The sequence below is a fragment of the Puntigrus tetrazona genome, chromosome 21 (assembly GCF_018831695.1).
Source record: "Puntigrus tetrazona isolate hp1 chromosome 21, ASM1883169v1, whole genome shotgun sequence".
Classification (NCBI taxonomy): domain Eukaryota; kingdom Metazoa; phylum Chordata; class Actinopteri; order Cypriniformes; family Cyprinidae; genus Puntigrus; species Puntigrus tetrazona.
The window spans coordinates 6,884,409-6,906,843 of NC_056719.1; the positions used below are offsets into that span (position 1 = coordinate 6,884,409).

The window sequence follows — 22,435 nt, forward strand, 5'->3', positions numbered from 1 at the left end:
TGGATTTGCTAAATCAGTCAATTTCTCATTCTAGAATGAAGATTGTTTTCCCTATCAGCTCCCCTGAGAACCCCAGACTTGATTCTCGGCGTCACCGTGATCAACCTCTCTGCCACGGGGCTATTCCTCTCGATGCCCCTCATCTGGATCAGGTTCATCCATTTCCCACTTTCCTTATTTAAAGAGGCTGATGCAAGCTTCTTTGTAGTACAACGAAAGAGGCAATTTCCATACACGACTTAAACATATTTCTATTTACCGTTTGGCCAATGAGTAAAAACACAAATGGATCCCTAAATGAAGCCGGCAATGACCAGGCACCAGAGCAAAGGAGTAATCAAAGTACACAGCCGTTTCCGTGATGTTGGTATGCCATCTTAGTGGAACAGGTGGATTGCCCACTGAGCTTGAGGCTATTAGGCCCATTCCTCCCCACTGAACCACGGCGGCTCATTGATCCGATGCAGAAGAACAGTCCTCGGCTGTCATCATCCTTTCTGCATATTTGTCTGCGGCTAAGCCTCATCTAATAGCTTTAGTGCAGAGTCCACTCAACAGCCCTGCAAAGGTTGAGAGAAGGAGTTCCTTGACGCATGTCAAGACTACAATCAATACTCCTAGCATATCTGGCCCATTACGAGACTAATGTCTCAGTCAGGCTTCAAAATGACTTATTCACCCAGACTCCAACGGCAAGTCAAGTTGGCTGGTAGGCTGAGTAAATAAAAATACCATATAACTATATTTTATTTATTTTACAATTGAAAATAAAATTGTTATTTGAATTGTAAATCTACATATATATATATATATATATATATATACTATATATATATATATATATATATATATATATATATATATATAATATATAATAATATATATATCTGATAATAATAATACTTTTTTATTAAATTGCATTTTGATTTTGTAGTCCTGCAGAGGGATAAACTATTTGAAAGAATAGATGGCTGGATTACAATTGATTTAATTATTAAGCATCTAAGTAAAACAGAATTGAAAAGAAAAAATGTAGGGACAGAGATTTGTTTAATTTGGATGGAATCTCACCTGTGAGCTTATGTAATCCGAATGTAAAGAAAGAAAGGACAGGAGTTTTAACCAATCAGGAAATGTTTGGAAAGCTTTAACTATTTTAGCAGAGACAAGCCTATTTTTTTCAAAGAAAGGTCACATTAAAGGCCAGTTATATAAAGTTTAATATAAATATGTCCAACTGTTTTTGCTAAAGTGTAATATAAATATGTCCAACGTTTTCTCCGTATACAGTCATATAAGGTGATATAAACTATACAGAAAATATTCACATTATATCATTGCAAAAGGCAAATGATAATATCACCCACTACCTAAATGTGACAGTAGAGACAAAGATATGAAATTTGGTTTGACAAATTGTGTGTCACATTTTGAAACGCACTATACAGATAAGACTGGAAATTGAAAACTGAAATGTAAAGCTGCCGTGAAGGTCATTTGTACAGATTGAATAAGTTCAGTATTAATTCTCACATTAAACTGAATCTGCGCGTAATTCTGTCCTCTAGATTCAGTGTCCAGTAGTGAGTAGAAGGGACAGACAGCAGCCCCATTCACCATCGTTCATGAACTCTCTGGTATCATTGGCGATTTCCTCGGCGGGCCTCCACAGAGCTAAATCCACTTCATTCACTGCCACAGAAACACATCAGCGGTTCACTACCGTGTATTGTTCAATCGTCGTTTACGTCGGGAGGAGCTTATTTTAAAATATGTCAGCTTTTAAAAGAATGATCAAAAACACGCTGTAATCACAGCAACTCTCATTATACGGAGTGGGGGCCAGCTTGTGTACAAAGCACACGCTGTGTAATGAGTGAGTAATTTACCTGAGTGGAGCCAGCTGCGAAGGTCAGAGTGCAGTTCTGCTTGTCAAAGGAAAGGCATAAATCTCCAGGTGACAGGCCTGAGACCACCTGGATGGGTTTGTAGTTTTTACTGTTCCTGAGCAGTTGACATAAACATATATGGGATGACTGGGGATTTGCCGACATCGACGCTGAGAGAGAGAGAGAGAGAGAGGAAGACGTATGATGCAATGAGAGTATAACTCGACAAAATTCATTTCCAGAACACAAAAGGAGCTTGTGATGCAGGCTGGAGATAGCATCTATCAAGTACACACATTCACTTATGATGACATCAGGCACCAGATGGCATCCGAGGACAGAGATATTTCAGTGATTCCGTCAAACTCTTCGGGATCCCAAACAAGAAACTCATCATTCCATATCTGAAACATTAGAGTAATGCGTTTACTGTTACCACCTGGCTCGTCCATGAGAAAGATTCTGATCGCTCAAATATCAGATTCCATGCATTTCAAAAATCGGATTATTGTGTATGTGTTTCTTTGCTGGATCTGTCTGGTGAAGATAAGATTAAATGTGTTTTATGAAACCTGCTCTTTCATTGCATTCTTCTTTTTAAAGGAATACAGAGTGATGTGTAACATTGATTTATTCATATACTGGTCTATTGATAAAATGGAAGTAAATATTCAGGTAACAGCCAAAAACAATAGGTTTGCTTTCAAGAGGTTACGAAGCGCAAAAGCATTTGAAAAACAGCTACCACAACCTGAATCAGACTAGTCTGAATAAACTATGCCATATGCAATAACACTGCTGTGTATTTATTCATTAACTGTTACCACTAATTAGAAATATTAATTGATACCAACCTGGCGATACCAAATGCTGGTGGTCACTTTCTGAGTCTGTCCGTCCTGTGAAAGATGTACCAAATTGACTTTATTTTACTGACGTGAAAATACACTTTAATAACTGTGCAATGTTGTTTTTTAGTTAACATTCCTGTGCAGTGCATATAAAAAGCATGCAAATGAATACAAAAGTAATACAAGTAATCTCTAAAGGTTGAAATGCACTCACCACATCTAGAACAGATTGAATTATAAGGTCAATGTAAACTTTAGTTGGTTTGGTCCAGTTCTGCACAGGCCGGACTCCACAGTTATATTTATGAAGCAGTAACCTGGTGAGTTGGTTCAGAGCAGATCTCTTGGGTTTCTCTGGGACTAACTCAGCCTGTGGAATAACTGTACAGGAATGTTAATCAGCGAGATCTTGCTTGACTTGAATTATCAGTCCAGTCTGGCAGCACGTCGAATCCATTCACATTTGTTCCATGATAAAATTCACAGTAAATGTCATTCACAGATAGGATAGGAGGTGTCTTAAAATGTTTCAATTTTTTTTTTAATATTAAATGTTAATGCAAACAGCGTTACAAGTTATGCAACATACATAACTGAACGATTGTTTAAAAATTGCAATACAATCAAGAAAAAAACCACTGGACTTACCTGACAGTAACAAAGATAACAAAAGGACTGCATCCATCCTGACAATTAAGAAGAAAACTGCAAACAGATTCAAGTCGGGTTTTACTGCCTTTGTTCCAGCTTTTAAATTTTAACCCTATCACAAAGTGTGTTTTATTCCAGAGCAATGCTATGGAGCATCAGAACGGTCGTTGTACACATGACTGCAACAAATGCACAGCAGCAACTTGCTCACCACTCTAGCAAATTGATTTTCCATTATGACGGTAAGAAGATCTGGGTTTAGTGAATAGGATGTGTACTCTGACTGCTCAATTCATGGACCTAAGCATAGTAAACTAGAACATAATGGGCTATAAAACATACATAATCATAATTATACAATTATGAGTTATCAGTAAAATCACCATAAAATACATATTTTATTTATTTTTATTTATATATTGAGCAGGAAGTTCTAATATTGCTTTTCAGAATGAGATTAAAACAAACAAACAAATCAAAACAAACGTGTCTGTATTTTAAGGTCATTGTAATGTATTTTAAATGGTGCAGTGTGATATATTGTGGTATAAAGCTACCATGAAGAATATTATTCATAATATTGGTCCTAAAAATGTGGTGTTATTTATTATTATTTGTTTGTTTACATACCCTAACTAAAGTAACAATATTTCTAGGCTACAAGTTAAGTCACTGTCTTTAAGTAAAAATTAAGCTTCATAAACTAAACGAAGCCTCATAAACCGTGAGATGTCTTTCAAAACGTGTAAGCTGTCAGTTTATTTAGTGACTAAACGCTTTGTTTTGTTGTTGTTGTTGTTTTTTACACCATAGCACCACTTTTGAAGTCTACATAAAATCGTTTAATGTCTATATATTTTTTTTAGCAAGCCAAAATTATTTTAGTTAAGTCATTACCTCTGTCTAAGTGTGAGTACAGCGTTAGTCAGTTTCTTTTGACGTTTCTTGACTGTTTACCAAGCGCGCGCACGATGTTTCCCAGCTCGCGCACGATGTTTCTCCGCGCGCGCTTGAGTATGTGTGTGTGTGTGTGTGTGTTTGTGTTTGTGTGTGCGAGGGGGCATATGGAGTAGGTCACACTCTGAAGTCAGGGCGAAGCAATCTGGAGAACTATTTTACTAAAAAGCCATTGCCATGAGAGTTGAACAGGATTTTGAACATGGAGAAACGCCTGAAAACTCGGTGAGTGTGTTGTGTTTTAAAGAAAATATATTCAAACTAAAAAGGGAGACACGGTGGTTGTTCATGAGATCTAGACACAGCAATGGCTGTCATATTTTTATTTGCTTAACAGTTAGTAGATGTTGTAGGTTATATTTGAGCGAACTCGCAATGTGTAACAAATATGTTTATAAAATCCCTAACATATACTGTAGGAATTTGGAACGCATCCATTAAACCCCGTGGAACCCTTTCTCATTCAAAAATAATTTGTGCAGTAATGACAAGCATTACACAAAATTCTGAATCACGTGTAGCATCCAATATCTACTTTATGCACTTATTTTTTTTTTAGATCCTATTTATGACTGTTTTGTAATTATGATACAAAACTATTGTGGGAATCTTGTACAGACTGAGATTCTCTTCTGAAAGGTTTTACATGTTTCAGTTAGTATTTTTCCTTTAAACTATGTTCGCTTAAAATTTCTTCTAAGCTAAGTGTTTACCTACTCAATGCTACTTTCTGAATGAAATTAGTGAATTTCCATGTGTTTGCTTGTGTCACTTGAGCTCAGCTATGATAAACACAAGCTCTATCTGTGTCGAAGGCCCAAAATAGAGCTCTGAGTGCCGCTCACAGGCCTCCAGCTCACCATATATGTCTTCTGCTCCCAGCCTAGGGTGTCTGGCTGCCTCCACAGCCATGCTGACATTCCCACCTGCTGTCAGAAAGTCTTTATATAGTTCTGTTGCTCCTGCATCTATTATCTGGGCCACAGTCTTTTTTTTATGTTTACATGCCACATGCTAATGCCTATTTTCAGACGTACTGTACTTGAAAAAATCAAATCAGATGTGGATTTAATAGAAGATATAGACATTTTCATGCCCAGGGCTTTCATAACTGTTGATCGGGCCAGCTATAGACTCCTCCAACCCACGCTCATTTGACACCTGAGTCAGAAATGCGGTTATGCCGGGTGATAAATCCAAGTGCAAATTGCGTCTCATATCATATTCTTGTTTTGATCAGTTCACACCTGCTCTTTTTTTTCTGGAACGGATCCTGTTATTGAGTGGTTAATTGCTCAAGTGGGTCTTGTTATCACAAACAGAAGTATCCTCAATATGCCTGTGGCAAAGCATTTGAATTTTTGATCCACAGAAATTAAAAAACAGCATGTTTGCTTGTCTTTTTCAGAGCCAAATGCTGCTTAACCAGCTCAAAGAGATTACTGGCATTCAGGATCTGCAGGTTCTCCAGAGCGCCCTGAACGTATGTTTAGTGCAGCAGCACTCATCCATGTGTTTATAACACGAGCAGCAGATGTAATGATACTGACATGGCTATAAATAGAAAATAAGCCTGACAAATGTTTGTAAATATGGAAATCATACCATGTGTTTCCCTTACGTTCAACGGTGATGGTTGGGTAACCTAGATGTGGTACTAAAATGCAGCATGTGCTAAAACAAAACATTTTCGTGTATTTCAGTAGTGATGACTAATTGTGAGAAATTGTGTTAATCCAGGCAAGTCAAGGTGATATCAGCCATGCCATCGGGCTACTGACCACCCAGCCCCCAGAAGAGGAACACATGCCCGAAGAACCAGCTAAAGCCAATAATGAGAGGGACAACTCCAACACAGAGAATGGTGGGCTTATACAACACTATTAATATCAAATGACGTTCATGCCACCACATTTTGCAAAGGTTCAATTACTTATATAGCAGTGTGACAGATAATGCCATGACGTTTATTTTATGCTCACGTGGTGTGGACTTGTTCTTAGGTGCTGCTAAAGATGATCTGCAGACCGCCATTGAGCTTAGTCTTCAGGAGTCCCAGCAAGCCGAAGCAGAGCAGAGAGAGCTGCACAGGTTCTTTACCAATTTAGGGGCAAATTGAACATTTTACACTTTCCTTCACAACTCGTTGACTACTACAAATGTACAAGTCATCTGCTTTTGGCACGAGAAATAATTGCATGTGCCAAAAGTACATTGCTGTTCCACATGATATTATTACCCTTTGTCAGCAAGGACACATCAAATAAAACATTAAATACACAGAAAACCGAGGCAATAGCTGCCGAAAATTCTGCTTTGCCATCACACTCTAATAAATTACATTGTAGCTAGCTTACTATAATAGAAACTAACTGTAATGTTTTTTCAGAATAATAATGTTTTTGCTATATTTAGTCAACGGCAAATAAATGAGTCCTCTTTCAGAAGCATAAAAATAATCTTTCTGACCCCAAAGACTGAAAGTTGTAATGAAAAGAACAATATCTTATGACTATATTATAAAACTTCTAAGATAATTGTTGCAGTGCTTAGGGCCGATTTGTGTATGACAAATTATATGAATGCAGTCTCAAATAAGAGCACACCTTAAAATAATATTATTACTTTTATACTCTTTAATGTTAATGAATGGTTTTTGCTGTTCCGTAATATAATTTTTAACTGTAAGAAACTGTATAGCATAGTAAAGTACAGTAAGTGTCTGAAATAAATTAAACTGTCTTTACTAATATACACTAATCAGATGACAAGTCAAAAACATTCCTCAGCATGCCATGTTACAATTAATTTCAGTGTTACCGTTGCTTCCAAAATCATTTCTGTTAACACCAGATGGTTATCACCAGAACAGGGTAATTTTTGAAAACCTTTGAATATTATTTATTAACATAATTTAAAGGCAAAAATAGAACCCTTTTCTTTTTCTCTGGCAGACAAAGTGAATTTTATTAACCGTATGCTAAGCAAGTGCCATCACTCTGAACTAAGTGTGAATGAAACAGTTCGGAGTGTTACAATTGCCCTTTTCTCCCGTTACAGCAGTTTTGTGTGAATTTGGGAATCATGGGCAGCTGTAAATATCAGACTCTGATCTTGCTGTCTTACCTACTCCTATTGTTACTCTAGGGCTCTTGAGGTTAGTGCAGAAGAGAATGCGGCCCGCATGAAAAGAAAGAGGTGCGAGGGGTCTGGAGAGAGCTGCAGCCCCGCTGACTGGATCCGGCTGGAGGACTGTCCTGTGGGCATCCGTAATGTGGGAAATACCTGCTGGTTCAGCGCCGTCATTCAGGTGCGTGGAGCTTTTTGATCACAAAGGTTTTGCCATTTTGGTAAACTGAATCTTTAGAATGAGTTGCATCATGAAAATACGTGTAATTGTAAATGTTGAACTTTTTAATTTTACAGAATAATTTAACGGATTTATTAGGCAATCCAACTGTAATACAAAAGGACTGCAGTAATGGTTCTCTTCTAAACTGTTACATCATCTGGCCATAGTATAAATTAAATTTGCGGTGTTGCTAATGACTGGAGAATAGAGAAGATCAGGTGGAGTGTGTCTGTTTTTTTTCTGTTCCTGACTGCAGAAGCGTCTCAGAGCTGTAATTGTATTATACCCATTTCAGACTGAATTTAGCGAGGCTTCTCCGATGTCTGTGTTGAAATATAAACCATCGCTGATATTGATAGATGTCTGAGCTAATTAAATAGAGCATTGTTTTGATGATAAAGAGAGGCATGAACTCGTGAAGTGAGTTTATGGCTCACAGATAAAGCAACAAAATGTTTTTTTCATTCCCAATGCAGCTTAACAATGTCATTTGAAAGTAATCCCAGCACAGAATAAATAGCTCTAGTTTAAAAGCATCACTGCCAAGTTTTCAATTGAGGTTTTTAAATAAATATTTAAAATACAAAATTTACCAAATTGACAAATACATGTGGTTTTTAAACTTTCCATTCATCAAAGAATCCAAAAAGCAGCACACCTGATCTCAGCATTGATATTGTTTTTGAGCAAATCATCAGGAAAATGTTTATTATTTCTGATTGGTCACGTGATACTGGTGATTTACCTTTGCCATCTTAGAATTAAATCAAATTGTAAAATGCATTAAAATAGTTCAAAAGTTATTTGCAATAGTATTTCATAGTGTTACTGTTTTTACCTGTATTTTTGTTTTTAATTGGTGAACATAAGAGTTTTCTTTTCAAAACATAAAATCTCATTATTTGAAAACACTTTTTGCATCTGTAAAGTAGAATTATATATATATTTTTTTATTTTATAATTTTATCTTTTTTGTGCATGCACCAAAATGAGCACACATTGTTGTTTCCTGCTATTGCAAATCTGCTGTGCATATATTCTTGTTAGCTTCTTAAATTGTGAATTGTATCACATCTATTACCCAAAAGACACTGAACATAAAATACGTTAAACTTGGTACAAGAAACAGAATAAGTCTAATACTCAACAAGACATGTGTCAACCCAGACCGTGTCTATAAAACTGGTCGAATAGCGAGACTGTAATTGTTCATCCCTAATGCATTCAAGAAGAGGCAAATTGGACTAAAAACAAAATTGTCTTGTGTTTAGTCTCTGTTCCATCTGCCGGTGTTCCGTGAGACTGGTGCTCAATTACTGCCTGTCTGAGCGTGTGTGGAGAAATGCAAGAGTCATTCAGTGAGTAATCTGCCAGAAGAGCATCACTATCGTTTAGTCTTTGAGTACTATTGAATGTCATTTATATATGTTGAGTTTTCAGCATATGTTAATTTTTTTTAACAATTCCTCCGAATTAAAATAAAATATCTTTAAGCCAATATTGCTCAGTATATATGTGAAATATTCCACTATGCGCTGACTGGATTTCTGTTGCAGGAGAAAAGAAACATTGCCTTCATGCAGGAGTTGCGTTGTCTCTTTGCTTTGATGGTGGGCTCAAACCGTAGGTTTGTAGACCCCTCTGCAGCAGTCGAGCTTCTCAGGGATGCATTTAGAACCAGTGAGGCACAACAGGTACATCATTTGAATAATATGATTCACAGCTGTTCTGTAGGGGGCTAATTTTAAAATGAAGCAGTTGCAAATGACAGGCTAATAAAAGGTATCTTGAAATGTTTGCCAATCGCAGTACTTTATCAAGCTACGTTAGAGCTTCTTCTAAACAGACATGTGTTGTATTCTCTTGGAAAACGGTGTTTATTTTAAGCTTGCTTATTCTAGGATGTCAGTGAATTCACGCACAAATTGCTTGACTGGCTCGAGGATGCTTTCCAGCTGGCTGCAAATGGAAAGTAAGTTCATAAAATTTAATTATAAATAATAATAGCTTTCGATGGAGTGAGCATGACTTAATTGTGATGCTTTAAATGTTAAATGGCTCGGTTAAATGTAAAAAATGACTAATGTTAACAAAGTGAATGTATAATATAATGTAATGCAAAAAATCTATAATACAAAATAATAATTTAATTTGGTATTTGATAACAGCGATATAACTCCAAGAAACACATTTGAAGCTATTCTTCATGAACTTTTAAAATGAGCTTTACTTACTGTGATGTGAATCATTTTTTATGGGTGGAAAACTTTTAAAAATCTTCTCCAGCACATAAATCCACCACAGGGTGCATCATGCCAGAAAGTGATTTTAAAATGTATTTAAAAAGATAGTGTGACTAAAACAAAGCTTTTTAATGGTTTATTTATAATAATTTTATTGCCGTCTTATATGCATCATGTGCTTGCAACATGAAGAAAATGTGTTTGTTACCCCAAGGCAACATCTTGCTGTGGAGGGTTAATTAATAAATGGTAATGAGTGTAGCATTTGTTAAAGAATCGTGAATAATTACCCTATGGTATATTTGGTTGCTAATGTACTTGCCAGGCTTTTTCCTTTTCCCCAAAATTACAATATGGCAGCTGTTATTTTCAGTAACCCAGAGGATAAACAAAACAACCCCATGGTCCAGCTGTTTTATGGCACATTTGTGGCTGAGAGACTTCATGAAGGTAAGAGAAGGATATTTCTTCTGTAATTATTCTGTTCATCACAGGCCTTGATGATAGTTGTGTAATTGTGTGCAGGAAAGATTGTGTCCAACATTGAACAATTTGGACAATACCTCTCCAAGTGAATGGCTTTTAATAATTTAGATGAATGTTTGGAGGGTGCCATGGTTGAAGGAGAGATTGAGTCACTTCATTCAGATCAGACAATGTCCTCTGGCCAAGAGGTGAGTTTTTCTACTTTAACTACAACTGTTATTATTCTGATGTTTACATTGCATTCACATTTATACATTTGAAAGACCGTTTTATCCTAAGAGAGTTTGCATTCAAGGTACTCAATGTATTACTCTTTTTTGCCTTGGGAATCAAACCCTTTGTTCTCGGCGTTTCTTGTGCCATTGAAGGCTCAAAGATATCAAATTATTAAAATGAAAACAGAAGAAGGATATTACTGTGAATCATGCACATGCTCTTGTAAATTATTATGTGGTTTTTCATTGTTTGCAGAGGTGGTTCTCTAAGCTGCCACCAGTTTTGACCTTTGAGCTGTCCAGATTTGAGTTCAATCAGTCTTTAGGGCGCCCTGAAAAAATACACAAAAAACTGGAGTTTCCCCAAGTGATCTATATGGACAGGTGAGAAATATCATTACTACAGCTTGTATTTATTTATTTATTTTGAATATTTATCTATTCGTGTATTTACTTTATTAGTTTTTTTATTATGTGTATTTTTGTATTAATATATTTATATATTGATATATTTGAGGTTTTTGTTTACATTATATATGTATGTGTAATGTGTATATTTATTTTGTACACACACATGCAGTATATGTTTTGAAAATATATACATTTATACATGAATTTATTCATATTCTTTTATTTTTATTTTATATATAAATGTATTTAATATAAAAATAAATATACATGCATGTGTTTGCGTATATATTATGTAAACAAAAACTTTTATTTTGGATGCGATTAATCATTTGACAGCACTAATAAAAATGTATAATTTATCTTATATTATATACACACACACACACACACACACATATATATATATAAATATATATAAAAAATGGCAAGTTAATGGCAATCTACTTTTTCTGTGACCAGATACCTCCACAAAAATGTTGATCAGACTCATGGTAGGAGAGGAGAAGTTAAGAGACTCAAGGACCAGTTAACAGTTCTACAGCAGAAACTTGAGGGGTACGTTTAAAAGCCAAACAGTGGCTAAATCCTTCACTAAATCATCACTGCAAGCCATGTTTTCAAATTGTTATTTGTGGTTTGTTTTTACATACTAAAACTTTGATTTTGTTTTTAAAGATACAAAAACTATGGCTCAGGGCCAACCAAATACCCCTGGCAGATATGCTGCAGTATGTGCTGGAGTTTGCCACCACGAAACCCACAAACGTGTCTCCAGCCTCAGTACCAACAAACCCTACCGCGCACACACAGAACCCAGCTCAGGTGACAGCAGGCAAGGCCCTTTTTCCTGCGTCTCAGTCAGCTGTGTGACAAACTGTGCCTGTTGTTTGTTTTTCCTTCCTTCTATATGTTTAATTTCTTGCTGTAGTCAAACAGACCAGACGATGCAGGCTCATCAGATGGCTCGGGCTGCCCTCAGACAGCCACACAGAGAACTCCCATACACAAGCCTTTACTCAGTGCAGACCCCCATGGAGGTGCCGCTGCAACCAGCCCCACAGCGTGACCGAGGAGGAGCTGTGCTGTCAGGAGCTGCTTACAGCGCTGGAGAGCAGAAGTGGAGAACACGATAAACGGTAGATCTTCGCTGAGTGAGCCTTGGATCAGTGTTTTTAAAATGAACACATAAACAAATCCTAGTGACTGTAATGTGTTATAGGTGCACTCAAGATGCAAAAACTGTTCTAAAAGATAATGCAGTGTAATTAAGAATGTGCCACTTTGCCTCCTATGTAGAAAGCAATATGTTATATGTGCAGCGTCAAAATGCATTTCATTAGCAAGGAATTGATTAAATTGATCAAAACTGACAGTAAAGACTTCATAAAGATTTCGTAATCTTACAAAAGGTTTCCATTTCAAATAAATGCTGTTTATTCATCAAAGAATCTTAAAAAAAAGTCCCAATTTCCACAGCACAGCTGTTTCAACACTGATAATAATAAGAATAATAATATACTTCACGAGCAACAAATCAGCCTACTAGAATGATTATAGAAGGATCATGTGACTCAGGAGACTGCAGTAATGGCTGATGAAAATTTAGTTAATTTGATATATTACATTCAGAAATATATTAAAATAGAAAACTGCCATTTTGAATAGTAGTAATATTCCACAATATTATTAAAAACAGTATTACTACTACTGTTCCTACTACTGTAGTTAATAGTGGAATACACATACTTTGAGAATATATATATATTTTTTTTATCTTCTTAGTATTGGAAGCCCTTAATAGAAATGCTTTAAATTTACTGACGATTTTACCAAGAATTGCTCACTGTGTTTATTTACATTTTGAGTGTAGAATTGGGCTACTGTAATGCTCTTTCCGCAGGATGTTTTTCATGTCTGTGGGTTGAAGCGACCCCAGTAACGTTATATTTAGCCCATGGAAGGCAACTTTAATCAGGGAACCCACCAAAAACATGTACTTTGCTGTACATCAAAACGTGTTTTACGGGAATCCTCCTTACTTAAATGCAATTGGGCGGGTTTTGCTGAGAAAACCTGGCAACCCTGTATGCTTTCATAACTTTTTGCCTCCTGTATTGAAATCAATTGTGAGTCAAATCTTCTGTGCACTCTGCATGCTGAGCGCTATTTGTTTGACATGCAGAGCTCTTGTTGCCACAGAAGACAGCTGTCTATGTAGGCAGCAGGCAGCTAGGCAGCTCGGTAGGTTTCGAGCCGTAATGTGCATTTTAATTTTTCTGTCCTGAAGGCCATCGTTATTCACAAGCAGTTATCCTAATGCGTTTGTGACTGTATCAGGATCCTGGCCTCAGGCGTAGCGTATTGATCTGTGTTCCCTCTCTGTGTGCAGAGCTGAAAGCCAGCATTGACAAGGTCAGCCAGGCCCTGGAGGGCATGTACTCAGATAACAGTCTGTGTCAGGTAAAGTCTATATCCTGAACACTCATTGGTACTTTTATATTGACTGAGCCTTTCAAGAAATTTGCATGACACCTCAATGTACCCTGACTTTTTATTTGATGCTTCCAGGTGCCCTATAGGCTACACGCTGTGCTCGTCCATGAAGGACAGGCCTCCGCTGGCCATTACTGGGCGTACATCTATGATCATGCTAATAAACGCTGGCTGAAGTACAACGATGTAATGGTGACAGAGTCGACCTGGGAGGAGCTGGTTCGAGACTCGTACGGTGGCATGACCAACGCCAGCGCCTACTGCCTCATGTACATCAACGACAAGCTGCCATACCTCATAGCAGGTACTTTCCCCATGGGCTTCTCACATTACGCACCTGCACTTAGATTTTGCTGAAGGAGCCAAGCACATCACACACTTGATTTAAGGCTTTGGCTCTAGCTCTGATTTCTTTCAGAAATTAATGCTAATAGATTTGCTGGCAGACTTTATTATTTTGGGGGGTATATGAGAGTCCCTGCCAAGCTGTGAACATCAAATACTCTTAATGCTTTTTACTATCTAATGGTTTTTATTTTGAATATCTTTTTTAGTATTTTCTATAAAAGAAAATTACTATGAATATTTAGTGGAAATAAATACAGTAGGGGTGGACGTTTAATGCATTATGTAAATGTTTTTTTAATATTAAAATGCAATAAAAAGTGTCTGTCAAACGAAATGACATTGCAAGCTAACTTGCCTTTTTTGTTTTTGGAATAAATTACTTGTAATGCAGTTTTAGGATCTATAAAATCAGTTTTATTTTTTCCAAAATGTATTTAGTTTTTTTGTTTTCTAGACTGTTTTAATGGTTGAATTTTATTGTATTCATCAAAAAGTAATAAAAAAATGTCTAATTAAATAATAAAACTAAAATTAAACAGCAATCTAGTAAAGGTTTAACAAAATTAATAATGTATTATATATTATTTATACAGAAAATTCTATTTCTATGAAGGGATTCCTATTCAGTGGCGTCACTGAAATATTAGGGACCTACGGTTTATCATAGCTTATTATATTAGCTTTGTATTGGATTGTTATTTTGAAACACTAAATGTAACAGCAGAAGACAGGAAAAGAGTGAAAATAAAAGGGAAGTCAACATGTAATAAACGTTGACATTAAAGTTGCTGTATGTAGAATTTTGACTCTACTAAAGCATAAAAATACTATAATATGTTTGTAGATACTTGAGAAACATGCCAAGTTTACATACTTGTTTATCTGAAAAACAATGCTACAGTCAATTGATATTAACCAGAATTTTGCCTTTTGTTTTGTTTTGGTGAAACACGCCCACCGCCAGTTTACCCAATCGTGTTTCAGAACCCCGGGTTGCCAGCTGGCGGAAAACACCGCGTATTTCTTTTCATTTATGGAGGCTGACAAATGAAAAGGGTCTGAGCGGGTTTCTTTTATTTAAAAAAAAAAAAAAAATCACATTTAGTATACAAATTGAGATTTACAATAAAATCTCAATAAATAGGAAATAAATCAAATATTCTCAAATTTCTGAGAATGAAGCAGAACTGCCATATAAACTTCTGGCTGTTTGCACACACTTCATTTGTGAAATGTTTTAATTTTATTGAGAAAACATGGAGATTTAAAAGACACAATGTCACTTTTTGAGAATGACTGGCTGGTTTTATGAGCTAAATGAACAAGACTCCATTAACTAGCCACTCTGGGTGTCAAGTATCTGGCCTGCAGTTCCATAACAGCACCTTTTTTACCTCAGAAAGCCTTAGTTTGACAGATAAAATTGCAGTGCAGTAATTATTTGGGATATTTGGGTTGTCAGTCACTTAGGTAAAATTTTGGCCTTTTGTAATGCTTTTCCTATCTGCTAAAATAATGTAATCTCATTGAGCATGACTTTTTTCATGTTTATTAATGACAGAAGACACGGACGATGAGACGGGGCAAGTTCTGAAAGGAATGGACTCCCTCCCGTCTATCCTGAGGCGTTATGTTCGGGAGGATAACCGCTGGTTCCAGCAGGAACTGAGAGAATGGGAAGAGCAGTTCTGCCAAGGCCAACGTGAAGAAGCGCAAGTTCAAACCAACACCGAGAAACCCGTCCCGGAAGAGCCACAGAACCCAGAGCAGGAGCCAAACCCAGAAACAGCCCAAGAACAAACAAATGAAGTGTCTGAAGAACCACCCACAGATACAGCACCAGCACCGGCCCAGGACAGTGAAGGTCAGAATCTTTTTCTTGGGGTCAGATGTTGTCCATGTATTCATTGCAGGTATATTTTCAAGGTGCTTTCCCCTTCCCAGAGCCCATGGCCAATTCAGCAGCTCTCAAGCCGATATCATCAGAACCCAGTGAGAATGTGGAAGAGGGAGGTGAGGAGCGTATCACCAGCAGCCAGACACATGGCCCGCCAGATGAAGAGAAGCCAGATCAGAGTCAGGTGAGAGTGTTAAAGCGTTATTTGAGACGTGCAGAAAGTAGGTCACATATACAGCACTGGAGGCTTCACGTACAGTACATATGGGTCACCGTTGTCTTCCTCAACGTAAACTGCAACAGCGTACCATCACACAAAAACACACAACACTAATTTAACAAAAACAATAAGATGACATTTTAACTAAATGTAAGATAAATGTGAATAACCTATTCAAATTAAACAGAATCAGGGAGCTTTTATCATTTGTCAATAAATTGTAATGTGACTCATGTGACATTCATTTTTACAAATAATTATAAAAACAAAATAAATTTATACTGTACATGTTTTGTTAAATATAATATACAGTGTCACCATAAAATAATACATTTTAATATGTGATAACATTTTAACTAAATGTAAGTTGCGCTAAATATGTCTAAAACTACTTAAAGTAAATATAATCAGGGAGCTTTTATCATTTGTCAATAAATTATGTCTCCTGACATTAATTTTTACAAATGTTTACAACTAATGTTAACTAATCACCTTATTATAAAGTTTTACCAATAATTTTAATAAACAACTTATATTTATATTGTTCGTCTTGTTTAATATAATATACAATTTATACCATAAAATAAATAGTAGTTCTTACTTTTACGTTACAAAACATATTTTAGATGTAAAACATACTTCAAAAGTTACATGTGCCATATTAAATCTAAAATATGTTTTCATTTTAACTGTATATCTGTAATGTAAACTGTATAATGCATACGGACCTTTTACATGATTATTTAGTGTATATAGTATGCATAGAGATTTTTTTCATTACAATTCTGAACATGTTTAGTGTATTTTTTTTTTTTTTTTTAAATATAAAAAAGATGTTTGTGTGTATTTTTGCAACTATGTATGGGAATATGGTAGAAATGATTACAACGATTCACATTAGTGGCTGAATCACTACAAACTTGTTTGCTTGTGCTTGCTTAATGTTTAATGTTTTATCTGTTGCGTTGTGATTTTTTTGTGTTGTGCAAAAGCTCTGGTATTTAGTAAGAGGATACGTTTTGGAAAGGAATATGCGGATAAGGTTCATCGGACAACTGAGAGCCATCCAACATTCCTCAGTCTTTCTGGTTCAAGTTTAATGTGGGGTTGCTGGGGACAGTGTGTCAGAGAAGAGCTTTAAATAGAACCTGAGCTCTGTGTTTCCTGCGTTCACCATCAAGATCAACTGGATTCCTACCTTTCCGCAGTCATTAAATGATTGTGGAGGACATTTTCCTGATGCTTCAATCAACAGGCAATTGTTAAGTACCACGAGTTTGTGCTTTCTGGTCTTTAGGGAGCGTAATCTTGGATACTATTGACTTAGTATATAGTGTTTCTATCAAGCAGGTTCCTTCTGTACTTACTACACAGGATTTATATATCTGCTGTTCCTTTCTTTGACTCATTGATTTTATTGGTGCTCCTGATTTATGACTGTGCTGTCACTACATGATCTAGTTGCTAGGGCTTGTCATAAATAGTAGCAATAGGACCTCTTGTGGTTAGTATCTCATATTGCATCCAAGGATATTTAAGCAAAATAAGGCAGTTAAAAATACGTAAAGAATGTCCTAAAAGATGCATGCAGTTGTACCACAAACATGAATGGTGAATCTGTTTAAAACGAAAATGTTGCAGCATAAGGACAACATCAGTGGTCAGATAAATTGGATGTTATTTGTCAAGCAGCAGTGTTACTGATACACTATTATTGTTTTTGTTAATATAGGGAATACATTTTTTTTATATATTCTGTTTTATTAAAAATTTTAGTTAACATTTTAGTCATATTGATGTTTCTTTATGTTATTTTTGTTAACTATGTTTGTATAGTTTTTATGTTAATTTAAATTTTTGGTTTATTTAGTTTTTGTTATTTTAGTACTGGAGCTTAAACTAAATTAAAAAGAAAAACGTTGCCTTTTCAGCTGACTGGCTGAAATAAAATATTTTTATTTATTAAGTTTTTTGGTTTTTTTATTTTATGATTATTTAAGTAGTGAAAAAATGTTTTAATAGTTTGTTTTATTTTCATTTATCGTAATGTAACCATCATACAAAAACACATAACGCTAATACATATAACATAATAATGTGATTGTTAAATGTAAGTTTTTAATAAATTGTATTGACTCAAATATGTGAAAAAATATATGTATTTTTACAAATAATTTAAACAATATTTTAATAAACTATGCATATCCCTATAAACTATGTAAATGTAATATGCAAATTCATCATATTAATTAATAAATTCATACTCATCATACTTTTGCTTCATACTATTCACACTTTTTTTTTTATGCATAAAACATACTTCCAAAATGTGAAGTATATTACAATGAAATTCCATGTATTACATGTAATAAAATTTTACATACTAACTGGAAACTTTTTAATTGTTTCAATTTTAGTGTCAATAACTGTCAAGCACACAAAAAACCCCACAATCCTGTATACACAGAAAGTGGGCTGCACTATTTTCAAACATTCATCAAAGCATTAAAAGGAATAAATTATAAATTAAAAAGAAAATACATTTCTTATCCAACATAATAACTTTCACTGCTGGTTTCTTCAAAGACAGCCAAAACAGTCTTTTGATGGGTGAAAACTGCTATAACTCTAGTCAGATGATGCTCGGAGTTTTCCGCTGATTTATAAACCAATTAGAAATTTCAGAGGATCCCATGGTGAATTAGACTTCCTGGTTTGCCTACAAATTGACGTTATGAGTGAACATCTCTAAAGACTATAATGAGTGGATCAGAAAATTGACAGTCATTCAACCTCTATTTCTCTGTGTTTCTCAGCAGCCTGTGGTGGAGTCAGTTGCTACAGATAGATCTGAGTCAGAGGTGGAGGTGGAGGTGGAGGAGCAGCTCATCAGTGATGAAAGAGGACCAGTGGCAGAGCCGGAGGAGAACCAGGCCATGGCTGCGCCCAGCCAGCCTGAGAATGACGTGTCTGAAGTCGAGATACCCAACGTAGGCAAGATTCTGGTGCGCTCCGATGCCGATGGCTACAATGAAGAGGTAAAGCTTCCAAGAATTAGGCTGCTAGGCTACTGATACATTAATCTCGACAAGAAATGCATTTTTTTTTTTTTTTTTCTGTAATGATTAGATGATGCTAACACCAGCCATGCAGGAGTCATTTTGCAATTGCCAAGGCAAGACAGGTCTTTGACAAAGATGGACCTGAAGCAGGACTCATAAAGGTATACAACTTGAAAATACTCTGCAGCTGAACACACCTTTCTCATATATTCAGATAATAATTCACAAACTCACTCTGTTTATTTATTGGAAAATCTTTTGGATCAGGCATTTCATGAGGAATATTCCAGATTGTATGAGGTGTCCCAGGAAGAGACCACACCCCAGCAGGACCCTCGACTCCAGCATGTTCTGGTCTACTTTTTCCAAAACCAGGCACCTAACCGTGTCATTGAAAGGACGTTACTGGAGCAGTTTGCGGATCGCAATCTGAGTTTTGATGATCTGTGCGCAATTTCTTTAAATCAACTACTTCATATTTTGAGGGCTAATAGGTTGAGATTAAATAATTGGACTAATCTAAACTGGTATTTTCTTCCTTGTAGGGCTGTCAGTATCATGAGAGAGGCCAGATGTAAAATCCGCCTCATTAAACCAGAAGACATGGACATGGATGAGTACTTGGTAAAATCAAACATTATTTCTTCTCTTTTTCTCTTTAAATATATAATAAATTCTGTTGTTAATAAATGTTTTGTTAGTTAGATTTTTATACACTTTTCAGGGATGCATTAAATGTCACAATAAAGACATTTATAATGTTACGTTTTTAAATCAACTTCATAGTATGCACTCTATTTTTCATCCAAGGAATGCAACCTTGATTAGAATAAGAGACTTTGAACTGTAGTGCATGTATTTAATCATTTGAAAAATTTTCCCCTCTATTCCCAGCAATGGCATGATGACTACAGCATGTTCAAGACGGTGTTTGCATACCTGTTGACAGGTCTCGAGCAGTATCAGAACGGAAAGTATGTAGACTCAGGGACAAGAGCCATTGCCTTTACATTAAACTGGAGAGTTTGTACTACAACAATTACCTTTTTCATTGCAGGATAAGAGAAGCCCTGAATTATCTCGCACATGCACACCAGGACAACTCAGTCCTTCTTAGGAAAGGAGAGAAGAAAGGAGTGGAACAGTCACTTATAGCACTTTACAGAAGAAAGTGTTTGAAAGTATGTACACATTAATAATCAAGATTTTTGGTAACTCTTTAAAATAAGGTTCATTAGTTAACATGAACTAAGAATGAACAATACTACAGGATTTATTAATCGTAGTTAATGCTAATTTCAGCATTTACTAATGCAGTATTAAAATCACATTGTGTTTGTTTAATGCATTTAATGCACTGTGAACTTACATGAACTAACAATGAATGATTGTATTTTTATGAAAGATTAATACATAATGTAATAAATGTATTGTTCATTGTTCATTCATGTTAGTTAATGTCAACTAAATGACACCTTATTGTAAAGTGTCACTTTCTGTTCACCAAATGCAATTATTTGATCAAAAACAACAGTAATATTGTTACATATAATTATAATTAAAAATAAAAATTTTAATCTATTTTAAATTGTAATTTTTCCTGTGATGGCAAAGCAGCCACACTCCAGTCTTCAGAAACCGCTCTATCATTATTTTTGTATATAGTTGCGGAATAAAATGAGTAATGAACAGTTGTGATGAATAATATTTAATAATGTTTTATAAAGTTTTTATTCATTGCATAACTGCTGTATTAAAGTATTGATTTCTCTCTTTTTTTGATGTTCCCAAAAATTGTAACTCTAGTATAGGTAGTTTTGTGAAGACATTCCTATATAGACATATAAATTTGTCACAAGCCTGTAGAGCAAAAGATTTTAGGCTCATGAAAAACCTGGACTGGTTCTATATATTTTATTCTTATCTAATATGAAACGTCTGCGTACACCCTGCAGGAGCTGAATGAGAACGCAGCCACGCTCTTTAAAAGCCAAGATGAAAATGACGTGGCAGAGGCCGTGACCATCATGAATGACTGCATTATCCCTTGCATGCACCTCATGGTCAGAGACAGCATCAGTCAAGAGGACTTGGACATCATAGAGCTGATCAGGAGTTGCTGGTGCTCCTACCTGGGGCAGGACATGGATGGTGTGCTATTTTCCCCCAGATTTCATATATAAAAAATTACAAATGAATTCTTAGCTTAGTTTGTTGTTCACATTTTTGTTTTTCGTATGATCAGATTCTGTTCAGGAAAAGCTCAGCGAATTCCTGCCTAGAGTCCTGGACTGTTCTGCAGAAATGGTGGTCCTGAAGGAGCCCCCCAAAGTGAGGAACTCTCCCCATGATCTGTGCAGCCGCCTGACTGCCGTCATGGAGTCCATTCACAGCACCTCGGTCGTCACCGTGAAGTGAGGCAAGGGAGAAAAGAAAAAATCAAGGCACAGTCACAAGGTCACCTGTCCTCTGCTTCAGGCTGAGCTGGATTTTATTTTCACTGCACAATGACGTTTTCTGTCACACTACGGTACACATATTCACTGTGTTCTGAATTCCTTTAAGGGAGATTGATTGGCTGCTTTCGGTCTTTGTAGGTGTTTGATCTCAGGAAAGATCAAATAGATGACATTTTCTAAAGCCAGGTTTGTTAGAGGACAGTGAAGGCAGAGTGAAAGCTTTTACCTTGTTCTTCTTTTCACGTGAGCAGCAGACAACGTGAAAATAGTCTTTTATAGAGATTTGCTGGAGCCACTTTATTTCAGTCTACACTTAGCTGAAGATCTTGTTTATTCTTTCTTTGTACAGTAAGGTTGTCTGATATTCCACTCCTTTGTTCTATCCCTTTTACCTTTCAATAAAAATTAGATTTCTCTGTTTTTCACCCTGTCCTGTGAGTTCTCCTTTTTTCTTTAGTATTTTCTCCTATTTGTTCTCATCTTCTGTTTCTTCCTGTTTCTTCTCGTAATTATTCTAGAAGGATTTCCATTTATACAGTACTGCAGGTCCATTGATAATAACCAGTTATTATGTAAGAAACCACAGACTCGAACATTTATTAGTAAATCTATGTGAACTCTTATTTGTAGTTTCATCACATCATGGCTTCTGCAGTCATAACATATATATTCAGATGTGTATATTTAATATATCTTACAAAATATACAAATGTTGTAAAATACCGTTAATAAAGATTTTAAAATATTTTTATATTAACAAATTTTAGTAGCGTATATTTTATCATATTCCTCATATTTGCCATTATTTTTATTTATATATATATATGTGTATATGTATATGTGATTTAAATGTATGTTTCAAAAGAAGTATAACTTTGTCAAGCAATAGTTTTTGCATTTA

General features: G+C 35.7%; 1 pseudogene; it reads left to right on the top strand.

Moving 5' to 3' along the window:
• The first annotated feature begins 4,455 nt into the window (after positions 1–4,455).
• Positions 4,456–21,959, top strand: LOC122326106 (annotated as a pseudogene).
• Positions 21,960–22,435: the final 476 nt, after the last annotated feature.